General features: G+C 39.2%; 1 long non-coding RNA gene across 2 annotated transcripts in view; it reads left to right on the forward strand.

Annotated features, from left to right (window-relative positions):
• Window positions 1–4,012: 4,012 nt before the first annotated feature.
• The window catches only part of LOC138066297 (uncharacterized), a 40,572-nt gene continuing 30,117 nt past the window's right edge, over window positions 4,013–14,467 (forward strand). The window contains exon 1 of one of the 2 annotated variants that reach the window (XR_011139593.1): window positions 4,013–4,205. This is a non-coding gene — a long non-coding RNA (uncharacterized lncRNA). The remainder of the gene's footprint in view (window positions 4,206–14,467) is intronic. The other variant, XR_011139594.1, reaches the window with a different exon arrangement.

The raw sequence follows: 14,467 nt of genomic DNA on the forward strand, positions 1-14,467 counted from the left end.
TCCCCCACTCTTCTACTGCTCAGCAGGATGCAGGGCTGATAGCCTATAGCTGCTGTGTAGCTTGAATTTAGGAGTGGACATGCAGTGTCTGCACTTGGGCAGCCAAATCACCTTGTATGTCCCCCGTTCGTCCTGTATCGCTGCTAGAATAACTTATTATGATACTGGACTTCCAAAGAATATATTAACTTCCTGACTCTCTATAGTAATACCATACAGCTGGTTCAAATAAACATTCCAAGCCAGTGCATTTTTCATCCTGGAAAAAAATTGCCATCCCAAAGAAGTTTCGTATTTATTCAGTGCTTACTGTCATTGCCTTTGACACCGACCACAAAATTAATAGTTTAAAAAATGGGAGTTACTCTCTAGGCCTTTGCATTGATTCTCTTTTGTTGTTCTTCATTTATTTTGTTGACTATTGCAGTCAAAACGAGAGGAAAAATTGCTCATGGCATTAATTTTCTTGAGTTATTGCACTATTCTGTCCACTAAAACTTTATTGTTGTTTTTTATACTTTGAATAAAATGTGACTTTTTATTTGAAGCAGAATTCAAGTTGCTCTTGACTTTACCTTCTATAATGCATTTATACCGATGCAAAAACATAACTAGTGACTATGCTATGCATATTAAACTTTTGCATGCTATTAAAAATGTATTGTGTTGGTTCTTCAATGTTTCCTTGTCAGTTAATTTATTAATATTGCTTCTATAAAAAGGGTTGGTGAAATGTGAAGACTGAGAGCCTTAGGCAATATCATCATGGATATTTTGTCTGGATCATGGATATATATTTGATTATATTTGGCCAAACTGGTTTTTGTAATTATTATTATTGTAGGTACGCTGAGTTTTGGCCTCAGAGAGAGTATAGCTAAATGAGTAAAGAAAGATTTTGCGCCAAATGATGCTCATCAGTAAGATACTACTAACTCCCAGCAGAGAAAATGGGATATATTGCAGCAGGCCAGTCTTCCATTTCTATTTAATGCTGCCATTTATTAAGTAATTTATTGATAAAAAATGTTAGATACTCCAGGTTTCTGATTTAGCTTCTTGCAGTTTAAGCATTAATTGTGGATAATCTTAGATAATCCTGTGAAAGTTCATACTTTCTGAGTTTTTTTTTTCCTAATCTGATGGGTTAATTATGAAGAAAAAAGTGATATGCACCGTGGAATTCAGAGCTACCCATACATATATGATACCTGTTTTTAGGTATTTTTCAAAAGTTGGACACTATTTTTCATATCTCTTATGTGATTAAGAGGTTCTGGTCCAATTATGAGTGATGTAAATGAGAATGTGTCACTGATTTCAATGGGAGCAGGAGAAGATTATGGTTTTTCATGATTACATCATTCACAAAGAAGGTAAAGGTGTATACAAGTTTTAAAATAATGCCATATCTACATTTTAATGTGTTTTGTTACTGTCTGAATGAGCGGACAGTATGGATATAAATCTGTCTTTGATTAAGATAGATTATTCTAATGTCCTGTTATAACATTATTTTACATAAACAAAGTTATCATTGACAAGTATAGAATCATTCTGATTTATAGTGCTTTCTGAATAAATACACACACGTAAAAAACACTAGCTTATGACTGCAGTTAGACTGCATGGTACTCATTCAAATAGCCATGAAAATTTGCTTTTATCAGAGATCTATCTATTCTTTAAAATGTACATATAAGCTAAATCAGTCTGTCGTTCTGCAACTGGAAGACGAGGGAGTATTGTAAACTCTTAGTACTAGACAAATACGTAGGAACAATCTGAACCCCCAAATGCTCTATTAAGGTCACACACGTTTCAAATTAGAAACCTCCGTTGTCACTCATAAATGTCTCAAAGCTTTCAGCTTCTGATCTGCAACTTTTGCTGCTTGAATATTGTAACAGTAGCCACTGGAATTAGCAGATACTGACCCCTGTGCCGTCTGACAGGGGTACGTAACTGTAACCGTGACCAGGTTCGTGTGCCTGCAGAAAAGAAATGCTACAGCTCCTGCACGCTAGAACTTTATTGTAAAAGTAAAGATAACCGGTTTTGAATTAGTCTATCTATATAAAATATACTTTAAAAAGACCATTAGATTTAAATCCGTTTCTCCCCATTCACATGACATGGATCATACTGCTTTATAAACGTAAGGAAAGCAAAACATAGCTCACTCTCCTTGCCTTCAAATTTGTTGCTGTTACCCATGAATGACTGTTCATTTATCTTGTATGTTTTCAGCTTCGATTTTTAGATTATTTGACGTATTGTTGCTTTGTAGTTTTTCTTTTGTTCTTACTAACTGCAAGACACGCAACATGACAAGCAGTGAGCACCTGTTTATGTGGAGCATTCAAGGAAATGAAGAGTTATAAATATGGATGTTTGATGATAACAGGTAACAAAGATTCCTGCAAGAATTTTTTGGAAGTGACCATACAAAAATATGATGTATTGAAATAATGGTTAAAACACCGTTATAACAATGATGTTTATATCAATATTCAAAAGCACAAAAATACGTTCTTAGTTCCAGGTAGAAAAGCTCAACCTGAAATATTTGGAGACAGATGTCCGGCGTCTCGCTATCCCCCAATATCTGTTTTCTGCAAAGCTCTGTTAAATGTGAGAGGATAGAGTTTCCTAACAGTTTATTGCTAGATTTACAACGCTGGCAACAAAGTCGTTCTTAAAAAATGGGATAGACTTCTCCTAGAATTTGTTTCTGCCCTGTTTGTGTTAATGGATTATACGGACCAGACTGTGAGTGTGACCAGCCCGTACGCAGGACGCTGCTGCAAACGCACAGAAGGGCCCGTCGTGCAGGAAACCGCTGCTGGCATCCCTCCAGGTGACATCTCCCACGGGGCGAGGATCAGGCAGGGTCCTGCTTGTGCCCACACTTTTATACCAAAGGAGGAAGAAAGGTCCGCGCTTCCCTAAAGGTGACGTAAGCAGACTATGTCCTTGTATTGGCTTGTTTAGAGAAAGTTTGTTCCTTTTGTAACTGCTCCTAACTTACGGTATTTCAAATAACCACGATCAAGACTGCTGGCCAGCACATAGGAGGTTGCTTGCTTGGCTGTGTATTTTGATATTATTGATTAGATGTTAATAATGTTAGTTTTTGATCCTTCCGTAGAACTTTAATTGAAATCAGCAGGGTGTAACATTGTGAAGCCTTATTTTGTATTTCAAATGTATACGTTATTTTAAATAAACTCTAGAAGACCTGTGCGACGGCAAGAGGTCAAAATAGTAGCTGAAATGGTTCGGTGCATCAAAACTTTCCAGTTTCTGCTGAGTGCAGTGAGCTGTTTTGTCCCAGGACCGGTACCACGCCAGGTAAGCGGCTGCCGCAGGCGGCTTGATCTGGCGGCCGCTGGCTGGCCGTGGCGCCCCGCTTCTGTCACCGGTGGGAGCGGGCCTGGGGTTAGACGGTCCCCTGCCTGCAGGACGGAAATTCGGCGACTCCTTGGGGCGTACACCCATGTGTTTCCTCTTCTTTATTTCAAAGACCTGCATTTAAGGGTTGCTGTGCGGTAGTAACATTAAAGCGGGGCAGAATGTGAGAAAAGCATACAAGAACGTTTAAAAATAATTTTCCTTTTTGAAATTTAAATCCTTTATAAAAGGCCGTGAGATTACAGGTATTAATTTTGGCGTGTCCTATCCTTTAGCAATTGCTTTGGAAGTTGCTCTGACCTTAGATCAGGATAACTTTTGTTTTGCCTTACGCAGGAACAGCCTGGTTTTGCTTACACATAAACTGATAAATTTTTGTAAGAAAGGTACAAAGAAACGGTATTTAATACTTGTAGTGTGCATGTGTGCGTGTATTGTCTAGGTGTATATAAAAGTATTTGGTTTCGGGTCACTGTGCGCGGCAGAGGCGGGTGGTTTTCGGCCTTCCTTGCCGGCCGCCGCCGCCATTTCCTCTCCTCGGCGCCTCGAGGCCTTCGCCCCGGCCGCGGCGGCCGCCAGGGGCCGCTGCTCGGCGGAAGGGGCCGGGGGCGGGGGAAGCTGCCGGGGGGCAGCCGCCGCTCTTCTCTGAACGGTCCGGAAGGTTTCGGGGGCGCCGGGCTCTCTGCCGCATGGCGGCTGGAGAAGCGCCGAGGAAGAGGCCTGCCCGCAGGCGGAGGAGGTCTGCGAAGGAGGGAGGGACGGCAAATGGCGGGGCTGAAGAGCGGCGCGAGGTGAGGGGGCGCGCGGCGGCGGGCGGGGCAGGCCACGTGCCGCCGCGCGGCCGTTGGGGCGGCCGTTGGGGCGTCGAGGGCAGGCGGGCCGCTGGCGCCGGCTCAGCCGAAGGGGGCTCGGGGCGGCGGGCGGCTGCCCCCCGGCATGGCGCCGAGGGCGTGGGCGCTGCCCTGCCACCCGCTGCAGCGGCGGCGTTTGTGGCGTTTCCGGCACTCAGGAGTGCCCGGGGTTCATCTGTAGCGTTTTATGGGTAAAGCAGAAACTCTGTGACATTCAGACCTTCTACCGTTCCTCCAATTTAAGCAGTTCTAGAGGTAATTATTTTCAGAACAATTACACAAGATGTTACCTCAGGCAAGTCGTATAAAATTCAGAGTACAGTGCTATATCAGTGAATTTCAAGTCCGTAGGAAGTTTTAAAATCTGTAGCCTTCTGCAGTTCCCATGGGCTGGTATTTATTCGTGATACATGCCAGAGGAAAATGTAATCCGCTGCAGAAATAAATGTGATTGAATCCTGTTTGCTTTCACATAATTACATTTATTTATTTCAGTTTAACCTCCATTTGAAATGTCGTGTATATCTCAGTGAGACCAATACATTAAAAAAAAATAAACCTATATCGGAAGTGTTTTGAATAAGCAATTTGTTTTCCTTGTAATTAATGGAATTTTACCTAAGGTACAAGTTATAAATAAAAATAAACGAACAGTGAGTGGTAGTTTGCTGCTGTCAGTCAACTAATGGACAGTTGGGTAATTACAGACCATCAGAGAACGGCTGCACAGCTGATTATTATCTTTTAAGAATTTGCGCAGGCTTTCATCATTTGAAAGAAACTCATATTGAAGACTTTAAATATATGCTGTTAGTAAAATTTTTGTCTGTTTGTCTGACACAAAATGCCGCATTGTGAAATAGTCTCATTTGGCTATATATGTATATCTGTGTCCTTTCCTAGCGCTTGATTGTACAAACATGTAAATAGTTTTACTGAGATGAGAAGCTTTGGAGCTGAGTCTGATGGTACCTCTGAATAAAGTTACTTGGTTGTTTGCAGAACTGATCCTTAAAACGTCAGAAAAGCCATGTGTAAAAACCTTGTATGCAAACCATTGTGATTTTGAACTGAAAAGAAAGTGTACCAGTGAGAAAGCTATTGGCAATAGTTGTTCCTGCTATAAGCTAGAGAGGCATATAATTTCAAATGCTATTTATATGACACTTCATGCTTATTTGATGTTATTTTAAAATCCTTATGAAAGATATTTTTATATAAGTTTGCAGAATTTTATTACAGAAACCCCAAGCAGGTTGCTAGCCGTGGAAGTATTATGCACAGTTGTAATTCTCCGTTTATTTTGTATCAAAATGAGCAAAACATATTTTACAAATAAAGAACAAAATTCCTAGCCTGAACATTCCTATGGCAATTTTAGTTAAAAACTGGACTTAAGGTGGAAATGATATATCGATAGGTCTTCTCATCATAGATCAAAACCCAAATTTAATACATTACATTCTGTGATCTTTGTATTTACTAGAATTAACATTGGAAGCACAGTATTGCAAAAACTAAGCACATAGTGATGCTGGAGACAGTGAATTTTGTGTGTGTACCAATTTCTCCCCGAAAACAATGTAATGCTGATTGTAATACGCTTACATCAACAGTAGCGCAAAGCTCTTGGATCTTGTCAGGACTCTGTATTCAGCCTTGCAGTACGCATCTGAGTGAACGCTCTACGGATGGCAGGCACATTGACTCCAGAAACAAGGCATCAACCTAAGTTGATCTGTATAGTTTGTCTGCTTGTTTATCTTGTGTTTGTATGAGAGTGAAAGAGTCAGTGCTGCAGCTCTCACTTGGAATACCTCCACAAGAGAGGATTATTCATCTGAGTAAGATTTCCAGGACTGGGATCATAAACATCTCTAAACAGAACACTGAAATTGTTAATAATATAAAGCAAGTGCTAAATATTTTACTCTTCCGTTATTTTCATTTATCCACGTTCTAGTAATCATGCCAAAAATATGGGGATATATTGTTTATACAAAAGGTCAGTTGAAGTCCGTGGTGATTTTTAATTCGTTGAATTGTTTTCAGCAGGCATATCTGTATGTAGCATAATCTCTTGCCCATTTTCATCAAAACATCCCTAAATTCATCATACATGAAAACAGAACTGGAGGAAGAGGAAATGAACAATTTTCCAATTTATGTAATTTAAGAGAAATATATGGGAGGGGGCTTTAATGCCTATTGACTGTATGAAATACAAATGATCTCTACCTACCAAGCTGCAAAAGCCTGTTAAAGGTGGCAGAAATATTGTTTTTAAAGGGTTCTGTGGTGCTATGAGACTATTTTTGTTACAGATCTGCATGTGTGTCATTGAACTGGGTTTTATGATTTGTAAAAGATCATAACTTTTATTGTTAATTTTATCATGAATTTTGTCATGTTTTGGCTAAATATTTTTGGCACAGTGTTGTGAACAGGCTTTACAAAGCTTGTTAAAAACATTTTTTAACATTTGTTAAAAACAAATAGAACACATTCAGAAAATGAGCTATTTTAAGGTTACTTGACTATTTCATTGAGAATTGACTATTTTAACTTTACAATTGTGTTTATTATTTTAATTAAAGTGGACATTTCCAGATGCATGAAGGCACTCACGTGTGCCTCTTTTTTTGGGGGGGGTGGGGGGAGGGGTACGCTTCAAAGAAGGAGAGGTTAACTATCTGAGACTCTGGAAATACTAAATGCGTGAATGCATAACAAAAGCAATTACTAAAATGCTCTCAGAATAGTGTTGTAAAAGCTAGTTAATGATGTAATAGCAAGACTATAAAGGGCTGTAGCACTTAAAAAATAAGCCATATATGATCATATTTTTTTTTTGTATTTTGTATTTACACTTAGGTAGTTTATTGTGGAAACTGAGCAGATATAGAGTGCATTAACATGTAGCTTTCAAAAAACCCAAAAAAGTGAATGATGCCGCAATTACGGCTAGGCTGTGTGAAAAACTGAAGATGCTGGATATGTTATTTTGAAAAATACTTAGTTGTAACATGTAATATATGCTGTTTTGTGCTTTTATTAATACACCATTTTTTTCTTAAAGTGGAAATGCATATATGTGTAACAATTATTTGGGAGGTAGTAAATAATTACAGTACAAACTTCAGGAAATTTAGGCAGGCTTTACGTAGTGAAAGAAAAATGAGAAGGGAGAAGTGGTAAGGAATAATTTTAGTCCTTTCAGGCCTAGGGGGTTCCTGGGCAGGTGAACTGATGAGATTTTACATGTTGTCTCACTGCTGTTCAACTAATTATTAGGGCCCTACATCACAGCCTCTGAGGAGCAGGAGGAGGGCTTTAGTATTGTCAAGACTATGCTGTTGTGCACAGCCTGTATTTCCTTTTCCTGGGAGGATTCTGCTTTGTGTGAGCTGCCGGGTCTTGTGTAGCAGTGAAGACGTCTGAATGGAAGGATCCTTTCCCCCAGGGATGGCACATCTTAGTAAATGTTCTGGTGACTTGAGCCAGATGCCAAGGTCTGGATTTTGACTAAAATTTATTAAACTTCAGAAAATTGACCTCCTCTGTTCCCGCTCACTAAGCACGGTATATGATTTTTTTAATGAGGGGCAAATTTTTCTTTTTTTATTCACAGAAATCGCCCTCTTGAAGTAAGTGGATTGCGTGTGTATGGAAAGGGAGAGAGATTCAGCTTGTGTGCTTCTCTGAAACAGTTTGTAATAGAGCCTGGTAGTAATAGTTAAAAAGTAATAAAATGCCTCTGAAGTCCCTCAAGGGAAGGTCAGTGGAAGAACAGGGTTGTGGCTCTTCATAGTACCTTGCCCAGTCTTGCCTCTTACAGACCTGCTTAGCTTTATTAAATGTCCAAACAGCAGTCTTCGTACACGGTATTCATACTTTTAGACGTGGTATCATGCTTTTGTTTTACCTTTGATTTCCTTGGTACATGATACTATAAGGAGATTAAGATAAAATGTAGTCGTCTGTCCAGTTTCCTTCCTATAGCCATTTTATGTATTAAATGCTCAGGCCCCACAGTGTTCTGCAGGAGATTATCCAAGAAATGATAAATCCTTGGTAGGAGCCATCAAAGCATCATTGCCAGTTTGTAGCTGCTAGAAAGACCCTCACATCTTTTTCACTGTCACTGCGTTATTGATTAGCCTGCAAAATACGGAAGCCGTATTGATTGCAAATATTTAGGGATGAAAAAGGAAACATTGTCCTCGAAGGTATTTACAATCCTCTTTTCTCTGTTAAAGAGATCTTTCTTCTCTTGTATTTCTTGCTGCCTTCTACCTATTACATGGTGCAAGCTGATGTGTCCATGTGGTGATACTGGCAAGAAGGGCAAATGGTTTTCTCTCCCTTTTGGGGCCAGTAGTGATCAAAAAGCTAACAGAGACAAAAGGAGGAGAGTGTTTAGATGAGGATTGTTTGATTAATTTTGTATCCATGTACTTTTGGGCAGAAATTGTAGAAAGTAGAACTAATTTCTTTTTTGTTTATATTTTAATTAATTTGTGTTTAAAAAATATTTTGCCATTCCTGGTAATCTAAATCTTGATGTCTGAAAAGGTCTTACATAACGTAGCCCATAACAGTCCGTCTCTGTATTCATGGGTTCTCCTAATTCAGCTACAGAAATGCTCTTGTGCAAAAGGGCTGAAACACAAGACAAGAGAAAAATCATAGCTTGTTGAGCCCTTTAGGTGTAATCTGAAAAAAAACCATCTGCAAATTAGTAACAATGAGGTACACAGCATAACAATTCCCTGCAGATTGAGCAAGTTACCTCTCACTGTCACTTCTCCATGAAGTCCTTTCTTGGCTACATTGGCACATGCAGGTGGTTTCTGCCTGCATGAGAGAGAGTTCTCTGCCTGGTACTTAAGCTGAAATCATTAACATGTGTCTTATGTGTTACCTGAATGAAAGGCGAGTTCATGGGTTATTATTGCCCATTTTTTCTCTTTGCTCCTGCACTTCCCTGTTTCGATTACAAATCCCCCTCCAGGCACAAAGCAAGCTGGACACCTACAGTGCAGCTAAAGAGTTATTTGTTCCCTAGGTGGACACTAATGAATGACTGCAGTGCTGCCCTGAGTGAGGGGGTCCCCACTATTAAAAGTTTAATAGAAAGATCTGAGAAGCTGGGGGCCAAGAGGAGGAGGAGGGGACAGGGAGCTGCGAGTAACTCACTAAGTGCCTTCTCTGTTCCTTTGCCGTAGTGGAGATTATAGCATCCATTAGGACAGGAGCAACTGGAGAGAGGTCAGTTCCCTCTGCTTTCTCACCTCCTTTTGCCTTCAGTCTCACCACAAGCTGTTGAAACTGCAAAATATGTTGCTTCTTTTCCACTGTAAAATCTCTGAAAACAGCAGGAATATGACCCATCTGGAAAACAAGCTAATTCTGACTTTCTTTCATTTCTGGTCTGGTTTCTTAACCTTTTGTTTCTCTCCCATTCCTCTTTGTTCTCTTTTTTTCTCCCTAGTCTGTCTCTCCTTTCTGCTTTCTGTCTCACACTTCCTAGTGTGTCTCTCCACACTGTTATCTTTCTGTAACTCATATTTTTCAGGATTTGGCATTAGGATAGGTATATTTAATTTTCAGACTTAAAATATATTTTTTTATGATTCTATCTTTAAATATTCCAGCTCCCACATAAATTCCCATCTATGCTAAGTGATCATAAAGTTTCATAAAACAGTCGATACCCTTTTCCCTTTTTTAACGGAGGTGATGATAAACCTCCTGAATTTGTTCACTCCAAATGAATTCTAGGAGAAGCACCAGTTTTAATTTTTGATGTCGCCCTCATTACTGTAGCATCTGTCCAAGTCTGGGACCATATGAAGAAAATGGAGTGGTTACGAGAGAGAGATCCCTTAGTTTCTCTCTGCTATGTATTACCAAGAATGTTCTGAATGTGCCTTATGTAATCCTCCTAAGGAACAAACTAAACCTCTTGTGTTCATTCCTCTTATAACTGCAAGAAAGAGGCATTTTTTCGCAGGTTCAGGTGACCAAAATCTGTGGGTATCCTGGGGTTCTGGAGGATGCTGCTAGCATCAAAAGGGGCAACCAGGAACAGTGCTGGAAGAAGCTTCCTTGCGCTAGAGGTATTTGAGAGAGCTAGAGTTGTGCCATACCCTATATGGCTGTTGCCATAACCAACCCTTGGTAATTAATATTTGTTTTCACGATAGGAGATCATAGCCTCCCAAGTCCTCCATTTTGGCCATTGAATTCTAGAATTAGAGAACTTTGCTAACCTTCTTAGGGTTGCTGCTAAACATAACTGGAAGAACTGAAATCTCTTGGGTCCTCCGTGGTTCTTGGTCATCGTGTGCGTCGTCTTTTGTAGTGATCTCTTCTGGGAGGCAATGCAGGAGCCTTTTGAGGCTGTAAATGCACCCACAAAAGAGCACTAATGACTGAATTTGATGCTGGTCTCCTCTTTGAAACCATCTGATTAAGAAATGGCTTCCAGAAATGGTCTTTGCTATTAAACCTTTCAGCGCATGTTTCTTAAAATTGCTGTCTGGCAGAACATGCCAGATTCCTGTTTGGAAGTGTCCAAGTAAGTACCCAGTAAGAACCCAGAGCTTACCTGGGTTCTTCTTTCCCACTCAGAACGTTGCTGAGTGATGGCCTTTGGACAGATGTAAAGCTGATTACTGTGATCACTTGCAAAATAATTTTTGGATCTGAAGTAGATGTTTTTTGTAGTATACTAGTATACTTCAGAGAGCTGTGTTAATTGTGGTAGGGATACAAAGCCTGGTGTACCCCTCTTCAGATACTCTTCAGATAGTTAAAGGATTGTGGTTTTGAGTCTGATGTAAAGTCTGTCCTTCACTTCTTTCTTAAATTTATCCCATTTAAGAAAATACTGCTATAACGTACTGGTAATCACGTTGTATTGGAAGTTAACTTACGCTTTCGTATTGCTCTGAATACAGTTGCTTTCCTGAATTGGGGCATGTGTTTAGAACTTGAATCTGATGCCTGGACTTCAGAGAACATCAAAATAGACGGCTGCTCCTGGGAACACAGGCTCCGGCAATTCCTCTGCTTTCCTCTGTGTTCCATAGAGACTCCATCAGAGTTTGGTTGCATAAGTCTCATTTTTATTTTCATGATAGTCATTATTTTGAGAACACTTAAGCATTCCTGGTAGGTGCAATTCTAAAAAACCTGCAAGGAACAGGAAATTTCTTCCTTTCTTACCATAATAAAAGGAATTGCTTGAGAAAAATATGTGAACCATTACTTTTACTCTCATTGGTTTTATGCTCACTTCTTGTGCCAGTAAAATTTTCTTTTCACTTTTTTTCAAACTCTGTCTTAAAAATTAAGGACCTTTTTGGTGAAAGCTGTTAAACTGACTGCCATAATGATTGTACTCTTCCCAGTAGTCGCTCAGAGCAGCTAAATTGCAGGGAATTGCAGTGCACAGTTCCCTTTATAGTGTGTCAGGTGAGATCTCAAGGTCACTTCTGAGCGTAGTCCTCTCTGTTTGTTTTTTGGGTCCTTCGCCACAACTGCAGACTGGATTCCAAATCAGTGATAATAATGATGGCTGTTCTGTAATCTTGACCTAAGTCAAGCTGAAATAAATTTTTGTCTCTCTTGAAGTTGAGGTAAGTGCAACCCTGCGTTTCATGGTCCAGAACCAGGCAGCCCATGCCATTTCCCTTTCTGGTAAACATGGTTATGGAGGTTGGGAGAATTATTGACTTTTTAGGTTACCCAACAGTCTGCATTTAGCAACACCCCAAGATTTCTGGATTTTCTCATCTAGTTATGTAGCCTTTTGGTGTGACATGCATTATAAGACAAGCCAGAGCTAATTGAACTGGAGAGGTCAGTAAAATACCGTTGTTCAGTCTTGTTCTTTACTTTTAAGGTAAGCTGATCCTATTTGCAAAGATATTCTTTCAGTCATAGCATTTTTCAGACTTTGCTAACAGACCCAAGAATATAAGATATATTCTATGTTTTCTGTATGTCTGTGTAAGTGTATAGGAACAGTAAGTTAATAAGGTCATAAAAAGTATAGTAAGCTACCTTTGTATTTAAAAAGCAGTGAATCTGTATACAAAGAGCTGAATAATAGTAATAAATCTAAATGTGTTTTATTGGGGGAATGCAAAGAATAAAAATCTTATAACTGATCAAGAAAAACTGTCTATACCTGGTTCTTCGGATCTCTTGAGTCCTTCTTCTGGAATATTTTCCATGGTTTGATGCTTTCAGCTCTGTAAAAAATAAACATTTGTCATGAAAATCTGAGTGATTACTTTGCTTTTAATAATTTTAATAGCAACGTTGGATTGTTAGCTGTCCATTTTTTTTATATCCTAATCTGGTAAGGACTAAAATCGTATATTTTGGAGGAAGATACAAGAAATCTTTTGGTGTTAAGCTGTGCATTTGCAGACTTCAGTTCCAAAAGAAGCAATTAAAAATATTCTCTCAGGGAAGAGACTGAGTAGCTGTTCTGAAATTTTTAGTGACTAGCCATCTTTGTAGTTTAAACTGAGTTGTAAATTGAAAGCTGACAAACAGTTTACCAAAAGTGCTGCATAGAATAATAAATAATGTAGGTGCATGAGTTTGTAGGGGTGAGCTATCCCTTCCTTTGAGATATTATAGAAATATAGTAGTTAATTAGTAAATACGAGTGGGAAAATTCTTTCTGATATAGCTTGTTGAAATGATTTGTGGAACTGTTGTGCATGAATATCTGGACTTACTTTCCTGAAGAGAGGGTGAGCGCGTGGTATGTTTATAACACTCGTAACCAGTACCCAGGTTCTCCCTTTATCCTGTGTTAGCTGTCTCTGACATGCAAGAACCGAGGCCTGTATCCGAAGAAGGATGTTGTCATATGGCAATGAACTTTTACATTCATGGATCCCAAATAATAAAATAAAATTATACAATACAAAAATAATGTCCAAATATAAAATATGAAATGGATTTGAATATTATTTATACTATATAATTATTTAAACACGCTGTATTGCTATATAATATAAATATATTTTAATATTTTTATAAAAGTGAATAATGCATAATAAAATACCAACCCTAGTTTGGTATTTAGATCCCATATACTAGATACTGAAATAATTAAGCAATTCCAGGTGTGATCCACCAGAAAGAGCATATCAAGAGAGAAAGCCACCTAGAAATGAACGATAAAGAACTGATGAGTATGAAGGTTAGTCTGAAGTAGTCTACCTTTCTGGTCTCTGAATGCCTTTACCATCACTTGACTTCCTCCTTTGTTCTGAAAATGCAGTCAGAAACCTTCTCCTAAGGGTAGTGGATAGCGATATCTTTTCCATTTACAGAGTAGTGATAGATAGTGGTGCTCTTAGGGCTTTAGTAGTCATCCAAAATTGTTCACGTTCAGCTCTTCTCCTGTTCTGTTCTGTGGGTTTCAAGCTGAAGAGAGAATACTCGCTGTTGTGCGTGTTCTTTTTATTTTCTTTTCCACCTCATAAGACTTTAGAAGAAAGGCTCCAAGATTTGCTGAGGAAGAATGCTGACAAGAGAGGTGCCAAGTGACACTGCACCCTCACCTGTGGCTTTCCCGCTATCCCTGCGCATTGAATATGCAGCTTTAGATGTCTAATGCCATTTCCTATGTTGCTCTCAGAAACCTAAAAGTTAGACCTTATTTTCCTCAGTATCAACCGACCTAAAACCCTTTTTAGATGTAGCCTCTAGATGCAGATTTTGGAAACAGGTTACAGGTGTTAAAACTAGTATGGGACAACTCACATGTATAAAGTAAAATGTTTAATGCTATCCTGGTCTGCAGGTCAGGCCTTTGTTCAGCACAGTTCCTTGGTATTTCCGCTGAATACCCCTGTTGCTTGTGCATAAAATAAGACTTAAATGCTGCACAGAACTGTTTGTCTGTCCTTCTACACGAAGAAAATAGAAGGGATTCCTGTGGATTGATTCTCCTGAATCTGAGAACAGCAGCAGTCCAGGCAGGAAAGCATGCCACTGTGAGCACAATGCCCTAAGAATCATTGTTGAAAAACATTATTTTAATTACTCTTGAGGGTCTGAGTATCTTTTCTTTTTCTTCTGCCTTTTAAAAGATGCTGTTCAGTAAGGTACGCAGGCTATGTGACAAAGATTTGAGCAGTAATGTGATAATACTGACATTTATGTAG

This window comes from Struthio camelus, chromosome 2 (assembly GCF_040807025.1).
Source record: "Struthio camelus isolate bStrCam1 chromosome 2, bStrCam1.hap1, whole genome shotgun sequence".
Lineage (NCBI taxonomy): Eukaryota > Metazoa > Chordata > Aves > Struthioniformes > Struthionidae > Struthio > Struthio camelus.